The sequence below is a fragment of the Vulpes lagopus genome, chromosome 10 (assembly GCF_018345385.1).
Source record: "Vulpes lagopus strain Blue_001 chromosome 10, ASM1834538v1, whole genome shotgun sequence".
Taxonomy (NCBI): domain Eukaryota; kingdom Metazoa; phylum Chordata; class Mammalia; order Carnivora; family Canidae; genus Vulpes; species Vulpes lagopus.
Genome location: NC_054833.1, coordinates 1,516,714 through 1,530,747, shown reverse-complemented (window position 1 = coordinate 1,530,747; position 14,034 = coordinate 1,516,714). Strand labels below are relative to the sequence as shown.

Here is a 14,034-nt window from a genome sequence, read left to right as displayed (position 1 = left end):
ACTGTTGGGTGGGAGTCCAAGCTCCTTCTTCCTGCTTGAACTCTACTGCCCTGGGTAGCAGAGAGGCTACAGTTTTATATGGTGTATGGCTAGGGTTAGGGTTAGTTATTGTCTAGAAGTGTTTTGTAATGCTAGGCTGTCCATGTGATGGTCTTTTGGCTGGAGAGAGCAGCTTTTCTTAGGGTTTTCTGTATGCACTCACTGGCCATTCAGGACACATGGGGCAAAAATAGGGAGCCTGCCACCATGCCATTCCTCTGGTCCCAGGGTCCCTAGCCAGGCTCCTTCCTTTCTCCATCTTCTAGATTCTTCTTCTGTTTATTTTATGTATAATGTCCAAGGGTTTTAGTTGCACCTAGCAATGAAAGGATAGAGATAAGTACATCTTCCCAGAAACTCTGGTAAGTTTTTGTATTATTATTTCTGTTAATAGACTACAATAAGACATGTATGGAATGTATATGGTATTTATAACAGAACACATTACTACACTACTATTTATTTTTATTATACATATATTATGTTTTTATCATCCTGAACTTGCTTATATTTGTTTGTATAGACCCTATGAAAGCAAACATGAGGTTTCTAGAGCAGAGATTGCATTATTATTACTTAACTGCAAAAACCCCTCAGTCTTTTCCTCCTCTCCACCAGTGTGTCTTAGTCTTCCTAGGGCTTATGTCCCCTTGAGAATAGGAATATTCCATGGAACCCCTTCCCAAGCTGGGAAGGACAACCACTTCCAAGTGCCAGACCAGGCCATAAAGACAGCTGCCCCCACCCAACCCCACTGTCGCTGCTGCTCAGTGACAAGCACCCTTGACTGATAGCCATCTTGTGCTGCCAACAACACCCCTTATTTGCAGGGACAGACAGACCAATGCTACCTCTTAAATAATCCCTTGGCTCAGAATACTACTGTAGAAACTGCAGGAGGTGCCACCTACTAACTCTTGAAGCATTAAATACTTCGAAATAATAACTGGTATGTTGGTCAGGTCTCTCCAGAGAAGCAGAACCAATAGGATGTTTATATTCTAGAAAGAGATTCATTTTAAGGAGCCGGCTCACATGAGTGTGGCAGCTGAGTGAGTCCAAAATCTGATAGGGAAAGATGGCAGACTGGAGACCAGGGAAGGGGTTATACTTGAAGTCCAAAGGCAGTCTGCTGGCACTAGGGAAGAACTGAAGAACTGACCTTGCAGATAAAAGCAGAAGGCAGAGTATGCCTGAGTGGCTCAGCAGTTGAGCACCTGCCTTTAGTCTGGGGCCTGATTCCAGAGTCTTTGGATCGATTCCCCACATCTGGCTCTCTTTGTGGAGTCTGCTTACGTCTTCCCTACTGCTTTCCCTAGTGAATAAATAAGCAATTTTATAAATATCTGAAGGGAGATGGTGTCAAAATTCCCTCTTGTCCCCTGGAGAGATCAGACCTTTTTTCTATTCAAGACTTCCTTGGATTCTCTGATCCTGGCTCACACTATGGAGGGCAATCTGCTTTTACTATAAGTCCACCCACTTAAATGTAAATCCCATCTACAAACATCCTCGCAGAAACAACCAGAATAATGTTTGACCACATATCCAGGCACAGGGCCCATTCAAGTTGAAACAAAATTAACCATGGCAATGGTAAATATCTCTAGACTACCAAACACTTTCTAAACAAGGCCAAGACAGAGATGTGTGTCTTTGCCGAAGTGTTTCTCCTTGAATGAAATGCAGCGTGTCCACCCCCCTTCTCAGTAACTCTGTGTGTGTGTGTGTGTGTGTGTGTGTGTGTGTGTATTTGTGTGTACACAGTTTCTTATCCTCCAGGTCCTATGAAAGGTAACAACTTACTGGATACACCGCAGCACCTGCTCTCCCAGCGGCGTTGGGGTCAGCGGATTGGTGGGCAAATATTTGCCTGCCATGAAACAGAGGCGGGTGGGCGGCTGGTGTCCCTCTGGACAGCGGGTAGCTAGCGGCAGGCCCTCGGCCTCGAGGGGAGCCGGAGCGGAGGGCCGCTCTCCTGCTCCCTGCGCTCCCTGCCCACCTCCACCCACTACTTCCCCACCCCCACCCCCTTACCACCCCGTAGAACCCCGTCACCTTCCCCGCTCCCCATCCCCACCCTCACCTACCCCCACTGTCCCAACCCCTCCACGCCCCAATCTACCCCCCTCACCACGCTCACCGGCCCCGGGACCCACAGAGAGGAGCAGAGGGGTACAGAGAGGTGTTGCAGTACATGTCTCTCAGGAAAACTGATTTCTAACAAAGTAAGGGTTGACGAGTCGACGTTTTCGTTGTCTGTGCATATAAGGAAATCGAAATCTCTGAAATCAAGTGCATTCGAGGGAGGGAAAAGAAAAGCTGCTGTCCCCGCCCGGCTTCGAACCGGGGACCTTTCGCAGGGTGAGGCGAACGTGATAACCCCTACACTACGGAAACACGTGGAGAAAAAACTCATACACTGGTGCTTGTGACCAGATAAAATTAAGGAGTTTGGTTTTGCCCTTTGGACATGGGTTTATTGACTACAAAGTCTGCTCAGGAAACACTCATTGTTGAGCGTTTCTCTCCCTTTTCCTTGTTTATGAAGAAAGAAAATCCTAGCAACCAAGCAAAAGTTTTGCCCAAGGCTCCAATGCCTGCACAAACTTCAGGCATAATAAGCCTAGGCAGCATCCTGGAGAATTGGGAGCTTTAAAGTAATAATATAAGTTTTTATGTTGTAAAAAAAAACAATGTTCCTAGTTGTATTGAGATATAGTTGACAGACAGCAGTGTATAAATTTAAGGAGTAGAGCATAATGACTGGACTCACACAAGTGGCCAAATGATGACCACAACTGGAGAATTTGATTTCAGGATCTCCCCCATGCTGTCTACACCATTTCTGTGTTTGTGCAATGGGGCCTATTACTTATCTCATGGTGACAGAAAATGATTCTTTGGGAACCAGAATTGAGAGGCTAGAGCTCAGGAGATGGTCAGAAGCCACCAATGCTTTCTGCCACAGCCGATCCCTTTGCAGATACTTGATTAGAAGTGGTCATGTGGCTCCATCTCACTACCTGGCTTCTGAGACCATCTTACTATCTGGCTCCATCTCACTACCTGGCTTCTGCTCCATAAAGGAGCAGTTGAAATGTTTTGAGAACATCACTGGCACAGAACGTGAATGCAAAAAGTCTTTGTCCTCAAGGAACTCACAGTCTAGTAATAAGTCTTTCTTATAAAATCATGATATTTTTGTTCTTCTGCTCTATTGCCTGAACTTATTGCTGGTACAAATAAGAGTCAAGACAAAATTATGTCGCCTCAGTCTTGGATCTCATGCTCTATCATAATTGAGCTAGACACATGATATTAAAGCAAAAAATTAATATACGGCATAATGCCAACTAAACTGTCAATATTTGGCAACAAAATGTAATGCCATGGTGGCTCTTGATGAGACTCAGACTGAGAACAAGTCTTTCTAAATGTATTGTTAAAAAGTGAACTGACTCAAATAAAAATAAAATGACTCCTGTAAAAAATAAATTCCTATCTTGAGGAACAGGTAAGGATAGAATTTAGTGATAGGTAGATCTGTATTTTAGTCAGAGATTTTGCTTAAAGTTAGAAATATTGCAGACTTTATTTTCTCGAATGAAATGAGCTTAGAAGGGGAAAACTATCATGTCTCTCAACCATACTTAGGGAAATCATTCTACACTACCAGATTACAACCCCCGAGTGTTAACTAGTAGAAACAACCCTTCTAGCCCAATCTTAAGAGGTTAGTGCCCTCTTGTCTGGGATTGTAATGGCCTCATTTAGGTACTTGTCTTGCTAACCTCAGCTGATATTCTCTAGGATCTATCAATCACTACCACCTCTCTCCTTTTTTGAGACTCCAGAGAGTCAAGTACAAAGTATGACTGAGGAGGAGATGTGATACACATCAAAGTAACTGCATGATTTTCCCAATTTATACTCAGAGAAAACTGACAGGTTTGAATGGGAATGGATCTGAAGTGGATAGGATCAAGGTGGCAGGAATATAAAGTTGCATCAGACCAAGCTCAATGATATAGTCTTACTTGTCAGAAGGTACCCAACTCAATGGTTTAACTCAAGGACCTGGAAACAGCTCTAAATTTATATTAATTAAAAAACATAATTTATAGGGATGCCTGGGTGGCTCAGCGATTGAGCATCTGCCTTTGACTCAGGGCATGATCCCGGAGTCCCCCAGATTGAGTCCCACATCCGGATCCCCACAGGGAGCCTTCTTCTCCCTGCTTCTCCCTCTGCTTGTTTCTTGCCTCTCTCTGTGTGTCTCTCATGAATAGACAAATAAAAATCTTAAATATATAATATATAAATATAATTAATAAATGATTAACATATGGACCAAAGTTAAGGTGAACCAACAAAATGAAATTGAAACATCATTATTTTCTGAGTGTATGCAGAGCAAACTAAAGGCGTTAAGGAGATTGCAATTCTAGAATAAATTTATCATGAGCTTCTCCAGAGGAACTAACTTTCACCAAAGTTGAGAGAAATAAATCTATGAGGAGAGCCTCAGCATCCTTAAGCTGCTCAATGTGACTTTTCCTCATAGGCCAGGAATTACAGTAGGACCTGGTACTCCTGAACTGCAATCCCTAAACATAATGGAGATGACTGGATCACAGGATGATAGGATCACAAGGTGAATTACCAAAGATCAGATGGTGTTGTTATAAACTCATAACCTGTGTGTTTAAGCCCTTACCCCTGATGTGACTCTATTTGGAAATAGAACTTTCAGGAGGTAAATAAGGTTAAACGAGGTCATAAAGGTGGGGCCCTCATCCAACTGGAGTGGTGTCTTTATATGAAGACAAAGGCATACCAGAAATCTCTCTCCAAGTATGTACAGAGGAAAGGCCATGTGGGGACAATGAGAAGAGAGCCAACTACAAGCCAGAAAGAGAGGTCTCATCAGAAACCAACCTTGCTGGCACTTTGATCTTGGGCTTGATTTGTATGAGCTCCCAGACTGGAGCCAGTTTTGAATGTAGAAAACTCCAGTTTCCCTTGAGAAAGACCACAGACACATTGCCAAAAATGTATACTGTTCTTCCTCCCCCTAGCCTTTTCTAAAAGGATCTATATCCTTTTACCAACATGACTGCTCATTAGGAAAAAAGAAATAGAATTTTCTGGGATTACTAGGAGATGACTCAATGCTGGCATTAATTCCTAGAGGTACAAAGCATCACTGCTGTCCACCAAGAAGGTAAGTTCTCAGTGTTGTTTGCTTCTGGTCCATTTTACTGTGGGTACAGTGAGTAGGTCCCTACGTCCACCCTGAGACTAACTCCAGACAATATCTTTAATATTGTTTCTTTTTTTTTTATATTTTATTTATTTAGGGGCACCTGGGCGGTTCAGTACATTAAGCAATAGACTCTTGATTTCAGCTGGGGTCATGGTCTCAGGGTTGTAAGATAGAGTCCCACATCCCACTCTGTACTCGGTGGGGAGTCTGCTTAAGATTTTCTTTCCGTCTCCCTCTGCCCCTCCTCTAAAATAAATAAATAAAATCTTTTTTATAAAGAGAGAGAGAGAATATCTTTTTTATAAAGAGAGAGAGAGAATGGGCATCTTATAAATTTTATAATCATTTTATAAAGAGAGAGAGAGAATGGGCTTAAATGACAAACATTGACCTCTCATGGTTCTGGGAAGTAGGAAGTCTCTCAGTGAAGAGAGAGAATGCGCATCTCTATCTCTCTTTATAAAAAAGATTTTATTTATTTATTTTAGAGGAGGAGGGGCAGAGGGAGAGAGAGAATCCCAAGCAGACTCCTCACTGAGCATTAAGCCAGATCCCCAAACCCTGGGATCATGACCTGAGTCAAAATCAAGAGTCAGACACTTAACCAGCTGAGCCACCCAGGCAGCCCTAATATCGTTTCTATGACTGATGGAATGAATGCTATTATGGCAGAAAAGGCCAAGTGGAAGCCACTAGAAATTCCTCTAACTGTGACTGTAGAAAACCCAAAGTGACACTGGTATTCTTGGAGGGACCACAGAGAGTAGTGCCAACATCAGGGACTGGAAAGATACAGGGGTGGGGATTCCATCCACAGCTCCATTCCACTTGCTTACTCAACACACATGGACTACAGAGAATGACAGTGAGCTATTGCAAACTTAGTCAAGGGATCATTCCAATTGCATATGCTGTTCCAGGTGTTTCATCAGTGGAGAAAATTAACAAGTGCACTGTACCTAGTACACAGCTATTAATATGGCCGGTGCTATTTTCTCTGTACTTGATCATAAAACCTGTCAAAATCAGTGAGCTTCTAGCTGGCTTATCTACCCTTCCTCAGGGGTATATCAATACTCTAAAAATCTCATGTTATAAATGAGTCACAGAGACCTTTACCGTGTTACCATGTTCTAAAGTTGAAAGCGGACCATTGTTTTAAACACAGACATTTCAGGCAAATTTATATTATGCACACAGCTCACAAGGTGAATGGATCTGCCTTTCCAGAACTGGCTCGGTCTTGTAGGCTTCATTTGTGTCTCCATCCCTGTCCTAACTCATTCAGGCACCTATAACCAAGAAACCATAGACTGACTGGCTTAAATGACAAACATTAACCTCTCATGGTTCTGGGAGGTAGAAAGTCCAAGCTCAGGACACATGCAGATTCTGAGTCTGCTGAAAACCTGCTTCCTGGCTTTGTGGCTCATACAGGACAGACTTCTCACTGTGTCTTCATATGTAAGGATAGGGGAAAGAACTCTCCACAGTCTCCTTCATAAGCCCGTACTCCCATTCTTGAGGATTCCACCCTCATAACTTCATCACCTCCCAAAGGCCCTCCCTCCAAATACCATTATCATATTGGGGGTTAGGCTTCAAGATACCAATTTCAGAGGAACACAAGTAGTCTCTAGCAATCCCCAAAATATCCACTTCCTTTTCTTACTTCAAACTCTGTCCCCTGGATGGTGTCCCTTTAAACAAACGCTTTCTTTTTCTGTTTTTCTTTTTTCTTTTTTTTTCTGTAGGGACTCCTGAATTCTTTGGTGGGATACAAGGACTAGGAGAAAAGCAAGATCCATCTAAGAACCATAGATGTTTCAAAGGAGTCTTTAATTTTTGGATAGGCTCAATAGTCTTCATCTCAAGATTACTTGAGTCTCCAAAGGGTTCTGTCAAAGGCCTGAGAATCAAACCAATGACACTGCCCCACAGCTAGCCTTGGGTTGGTCCCGGGTCTGTTGCACAGCTGTGGACTGGTTAAATGGCAAAACTAGGGTCGTGACTGGAGGATGTTACAGAGTTCCTCCACTCAGAGCTCTTTGCCCCTAAAGCCAAGAGAGGATTTCCTGTGAACACAATTCCTGGAAACTGGACGTTGTAAGAACTACATTTTGGCTGAGACAGAAGTTACTACTTTCTCTGCAAAAACAAAACCCACAAAAACCCTGATTTTTGAAGTTGTACTCCTAGATCCAAAGGAGGAAGCTTAGGCTATTTAAATTCTTGGACAAAATAGTCCAAGACTACACTGTGGAGAGAGAACTACTTCCGCTTCTCCCAGAACACCGTAGAGCTCCCCCAACAAGCTCCAGACTGCTCCCCCAACAAGCTTTGAAATCAGGGTGTGCATTCCAGGGGCTCCCTGACTCTGAACAGGGTAGGGTTAGATTGCCACTCCAGAACATTCTTGCCTTGTTGCCTCAGGCTTCTTGACTGACTCCAGACTGACTCCAAATTGCAATTCACTCCTCAGAGTCTTGCTGAGTTCCAGAAAGGAAGCTCTCCACTCACCATTCCCGAGAAGGCCTCTGGTAAAAGCAATTCCTGTCCCCCACCTCCTCATGTATAGTGTTTCTTGAGCTTTTATGTATTTATTTATTTTTTTAGTAAGTCCTTTCAGAGTCTAAAATGGCATGCTGTAGCTTTCTCCCTCGTGCTCCTGAATGATTCCATTTCTTCAGTCTCTAGCCTGTCAACTGATGATCCTTGCAAGATGCTTTGTAAAATGCATATAATCTAACACAAATATCCTTCCAATGGTAACACTGTACGCAGATTGCTCTCGCTGTTGCTTTTATTTTAAAATATATGTGTGTACACAATGATCTTTCTCATTTTATTTTGAATATGCATAGCACTCCATTGTGTAATTATGCCATAATTTATCTAATTAAATAATTTTGAATAACTAAGTTTTTCCCGATCATGTTTTTACCATTAATGCTGCAGAGAATAGACTTAAGCACAGGATAATCTCTCCTGTATTTGAAATATTGGTGGGTCCTGACAAATTGTCTTCCACAGCAGCAAAGCACAGTATATTCTGTTAGAGAGCACAACTGAATAGGATCCTGGGCACACTTACTACAACTCCCCACTGCATTCCCTGCCAGCTATGAAGTAAAACCAGGGCATCCGTGAAGACTGTAAAAAATGTTTGAAAATCAATGATTCTTGTGATGCTGGAATATTGCCTTCTCTCAAAGAGGTGAGATGTTGCAGCCTGGGGCCTGGCAGAGTTGGGTCGAGTTGGAGGAAGCTGGAAAGCGGTGGAGAGGCCCGATGAGTGATTTCTTTTTGCGTCTGCTGAAGATAGCTTTGCCAAATGAGCAGAAGCAGCCAGCATTGGTAAGGCTGAACTGTAAAATCAGGACCTGGTAAGAATGTGTATTTTAATGTATAAATAGCAACATTGTGCCAGGCTGTGATGGCCGAGTGGTTAAGGCGTTGGACTCGAAATCCAATGGGATCTCCCACGCAGGTTCAAGTCCTGCTCACAGCGTATGAGGCTGCTTTTTCTATCCAAACTATGAAATGAAATTCTCACCAACAGCTGTACTCTCAGCTTTTCATCTTATTCCATCAACTGCAAAGTAGGAAGGCAGCTCCCTATCCAGAGGTCTGTGTTGATCCCCCATGCCTTTTCTCAAGCACCACTCTGGGTATTTTGGCACAGGTATCCTTCTCCAAGCCGGGCATCTACAAATCCCTGCCCCTGTGCACAGGTAGCACTTCCTTAGTCCCCAGAGCCCGCCAATTCCTCCTTCAGAATAGCTGCTGGTTTCATATTGAGATTCTGAAGTCCAGAGGCAGACCACAGGGGAAAGAGAACCAGGAAATTTTGTTTTAAAAACTCTTTAATAAAATTCCCCATGCTGAAAATAGCAATGTAGGTAAGCTTCCTTAAAGAGTTCTCTGATATCTAAGAAAAGAAAAAGAAAAGGCAAGCAAACAAACCTAAAACAGACTGGTAGGAAACATAAAGGTCTAGGATCCTGAGGAGCCATGAGTGTGTGCATGTGCCAGGTGCTCTTTAAAACATCATACAGAAATGGGAAAGTCAAAGCAAAGAGAAAATAACAATTTGGCCAAGGCAGTAATTCTACTGGGGCAGGAGTCAGGATAAAGACTGCATGCACCTTGCTGCCCAGAACAAAAGCGCCTGTGCTTCTCCTTCTCAGAAGAGAGGACCGCCCTCACTTACAGATACTTTTGTATTTCCAAGTGTCTATTCTACCTGTATTTGAGCACTTCAATATATGTAGCCGATTTATGTAATGATGACTGGTATTCCTTAATTTTGTAAGTATAAATCCAAACTTCTAAGTTCCTATGTGAATTTGAGTCTTGAAATGCTTACTGTTTTTGAATGCTTGCCACTACTTGGCCTAATTTGGGAAGGTGAGGGTTTCTGAATGTCTGTTTTGCTGCATAGAGTCTGAAATTATCTCCTCTTGCAAGAGTTATGGCTCTTTGGAGAGTGAGGTGGAAAACATATGCCTCATAACTCAGTAATGTATTTTATTCCACTTTCTTTGTCATTGTATCAAATTTTTAAATGATATGGATCACTAATAATTGATCCACACATAGCCTCAGTATGAAGTACATAAGAAAAATAAGATTGCTGATGGACCAATGAACCCATTGCATACAACTACTGAAGTGTTCACAAGTAGAAACAATAGAAACAAGCATGCACATAATGAAAAAAAATGCAAAGGACATTCTGTCACATATGTGATGTTTCAGAAAATCCTTTCATAAATGTAACTTATGCGAGCTAACCACAAAGACAATCAATCTGCTTTAGGGGAATCCACAGGTCTTATTCAACTCACTTCTGCCTGCATCACAAAGCAACTGTATTCTCAACAATTCTAATGAATAATGGATAATCAACACTTTCAAAAACAAGGGGGCCAAAGCAAGGGGGTCAGTGGCACAATGGATAACACATCTGCCTATGGGTCAGAAGATTCTAGGTTTGACTCCTGGCTGGTTTGGGCTTCCTTTTTTCCTCTTAAAATGTCTTTCTGTGTTTCTTCAAGTTGGTAAGGGAAACAAATTCTCAAAAGTCCTTTGGAAAATAATTCATCTGACTTTGTGTGGTACTGCCACACATGCTACCTTGGTTCCGCCTTAAGTCTGAATGAGTGGCTATAATTGTCTCTCTTCAGCAATGTCGTTTTCATCTCGTTCTCTTAAACTGAGAGAGTTAACTGGAAGATCTTTGAAAGGACAACTTAAAGAATCAAATGAGGAATATTATTCGGCCATTAAAAGGAATGAGGTTCTGAATCATGCTACAACATGGATGAACCTTGAAGGGATGTGCTGAGTGAAAGAAGCCAGACGCAAAATGCCTTACTATATGATTCCCTTTATATGAAACTTCCAGAATAGGCACATCCACTGAGATAGTAGCTGCCAGGAGCTGGGAAAGGTGGAACAATACAGAATTTGCTTGGGATGATGGAAATGTTTTGCAGTTAGGTAAAGGTAATTACATAACTCTGAATCCACTAAAATCCACTGAATTGTACATTTTATGTGAATTTTATGGTATGTGAATTATACCTTGATATTTAAAAATCAAAGAAGCACCAAAACAACAACAACAACTCACTACAAGCAGTATTTTCTTCACTAAGTTTTCCCCCATTCTGCAGGGCTCTCCTTCTTCGGACTCACTCTGCACACTTTCCATCCCTGAGCATCAGTCCCTCAGGAAAGAGAAGGGACCCCCACTGGAGAAATGCTGAACCAAGAAAGAGGCGGCTGTGGACAAACGAAATCAGAGCCTCACTTGGACCCCCCATTTGGCGATCCCCGCAGAGATGCACGTTGACACACTCCCCGAAAGCCACTCACCCTCCTCGTCCCTGTCCCGCCCCTCGTTGTCACCCACAGCGCCGCCGCCTCACCGCCATCCCCAGACCAACGCTGGGGACTGTGTAGGGTTTGTCAAGGATCCCAGCAGAAAAGGGACCAGCAAGAGGGCGAGGGTGTTAGGGAGACAAGGGGTCGGCAGCCTGGAGCCGGGTCTTTCCAACAGGAGGGTGCCCTTTGCAGGTTTGCAGGTGCTCTTGCGCGCGCCCCTGGGGCAGCGGGGGTGGGGCGGGTGTTGAGAAGCAAATCCACCTGGGGTATGGGTGACACAGACAAGCAAAAGAGACCTTCATCTGTGGATACACACGTATGGATCTTACAACGTCTGTTGGCGCTGGACAGCGTGCGTTGCAAGGGGGGGGGGGGGGCCCGCGGATAAAAAAAAATGAGCCTGCCACGCGTCCAGACCGAGTTTGATGGCACGGCCTGTTGGGCTGAAAGCAAATTAAAAGATGGAGAAGGACAGAAGAATCGTCCAAAGGATTTGGAGCTTCCAAAATAAATGCTTCCCAAGTTTTAGCGCGCAGGAAGATCATCGGGTGGGAGGAGAAACACAATTTTCTGGGCCTCACTCCTAGAGATTCCACATTAGTTCGTAGGACTCAACCCGTGAATTTTTAGCCAAGAGATGCTGGCGCGAGTATTCCGCAGACCACACTTTAAGGAGTACTGGACTAGTTAGTGCGTTGTGTTTTATTACCCGCTGTTACAGCTAACACCAACTGAGAGCTCTCAAGATAGAATGAAAAAAACCAGAGCGTCTATATGGAGATGAAAATTACTACCTCAGCATTATTCCACCAGCCTTTAACCAAGGTAATTAATTTTTTCCCAGGTAGTTTAAGATAACCGAACGTTTCTACTCTCAAGGTTTTTGTTCTAAACATGTAAATTTCAGGGAATACTTTTTTTTTCTTTTGGGGTGGTGGCTTGTCATAGAAAGAAATCTATTTCCACCTCCCTTTCAAACAAACAAAGATCTTTGATATAATAATCACACTCTTGGACCTAAAGGAGAAAACTTGGACTTCTTTCTTTATTTTTTAAAACAAAAAATAAATTAAAATACTCCCTTTTCAAAAAGCTGTCTAAAAGGATGAATTTGTGGCTGAATGGTGTATTAGGAAAAAAAGCTTTTTTTCTTTTCCTCCTGTGTGTCTCCTTTACTACTTACACAGGACACTTTACACTTCTGGTCACCAAATGCGTGAGGATTTTCTTTCTACCAAGCAATTCTTCAACACCAGCTGGATGTCTTGGATTTAACTCAATTTCGGGACTATCTATCACACCAGATCCCACCGGTTAAGGGTTCAGTTTCAGGAGACTTCATTCACTTCAGATGCCCCAATTCCTGCCTGACCAGAGGCTCAGGCATTGAGGGTGGAGCTCTTAAAGGGGAAATTAACTTTGGGTTGATTTGGCTGGCCATTTGGTTGGGAAAATCTTCCCTGTCAGCATCAACAAGCAGACTGGGCAGATTTTCAGAAACAAATCTTCCAGCTCCCTGTGGGATATTATAGTCCTGACTATGAATGGAGCCAAGATAAGATAGGATAGTTTGTAGAATGTATATACCTCTCAAATTTGTTAGTGTATTCCGGGCAGGTGAGCCTCTGTCTTACTCACTTAATGAAATCATCCTCCAAATATTCTGCCACAGTTTGGAGGGGTGATCTCCCCCTATCTTGAAATTGAGGGAGAGGGTCTACAGCAGTAAACTCCTGAAAAGTGACATTCAAGTGTATTCTACTCTTAGCTTTACTTTCACTGTCCATGTATAAATACTTACAACCACCAATTTTAATTTTTTTAAATTTAGGGGTTGGTTTCCACAAGATAAGTTACATTTTATTTAGCTTTCCCCCATTCTGGCTTACAACAAACCTCCCTGTGTGTCATGCCATTTGGTTTTCAAAATTTTGGTGCTGCTCTTTACTTTCCTATTATCATCTTTGAGCGTTTATGCCTTCAAAACATCCCTTTCTTTCCTTCTTGGATTTTTGGATAGAAAGGCATCAAATGCCCATCTTTAATATGCCATCATTATGACTAGATCTATTTCTGACTTACTGTGATTTCTCATCATACTGGACACTCAGAAGATCAGTAAGATAATATCCTAGGCAATGAGTAGTATGACATCATTTATGTTCAGATTACAGTCCTATAGGACTCTAGCTTCCAACTAACATGAAGAAAGCTGGAAAGGGTGTTGCTCCTAATCTAACAACCAAAAATCTAGGTATTTTTTAAAAATCATCTTTTGTGAACCAATGAAACCTGGGGTATCAGAGCAACCACGTAGTTTGACATCTAAGGAAAACCAGTGCTTCCAAATAGAAATGGGACATAAACACTGGCTCACCCAAAAGCAATGGGTGAAGATGTGGCCTCCATGCAAGAAGGTAAGGAAAGTCCCCCTAAAATTCATCATTTTGTAATGAATTGCTGAAGTCCAGGTGTGGGCCAGCAGGGGCGTATTCAAGTGGGGTCTGCACACACTTCACTGAGCACTCACAAGAAAGGCTGGGGCAAGAGAAGAGAGCAGAGGAAGCCTCCTTCAGGAGTCCAGACCTGCCAGAGGAAGCGTCAGCCCCCAAATAACAAAGTCTTCAACGCTGAGGGAGAAGCAGCAAATATTGTCAGAAACTGAAGAAAGTATAAAAGAATAAAAACCTCTACCCTGGGGGGAGTGTCAGAAAGCCATATTGGGCCCAGAATAGTAGAGAATGCCAATCCCCATGGGGCAGAGCAGGCTGCCTGAGAAAGCCCTACCTCAGAGACCCAGGGCCACAGGATCTAACAAGTCTTGGCTGAACTGG

The 14,034-nt window shown here is 42.9% G+C and overlaps 2 non-coding genes across 2 annotated transcripts; one reads left to right on the top strand and one right to left on the bottom strand.

Moving 5' to 3' along the window:
* Positions 1 to 2,365: 2,365 nt before the first annotated feature.
* Positions 2,366 to 2,439, bottom strand: TRNAV-CAC. The gene has a single exon. It is a non-coding gene; the product is annotated as a tRNA-Val (tRNA).
* A 6,299-nt stretch (positions 2,440 to 8,738) lies between these two features.
* Positions 8,739 to 8,819, top strand: TRNAS-CGA. Its single transcript has one exon. It is a non-coding gene; the product is annotated as a tRNA-Ser (tRNA).
* The last annotated feature ends 5,215 nt before the right edge of the window (positions 8,820 to 14,034 follow it).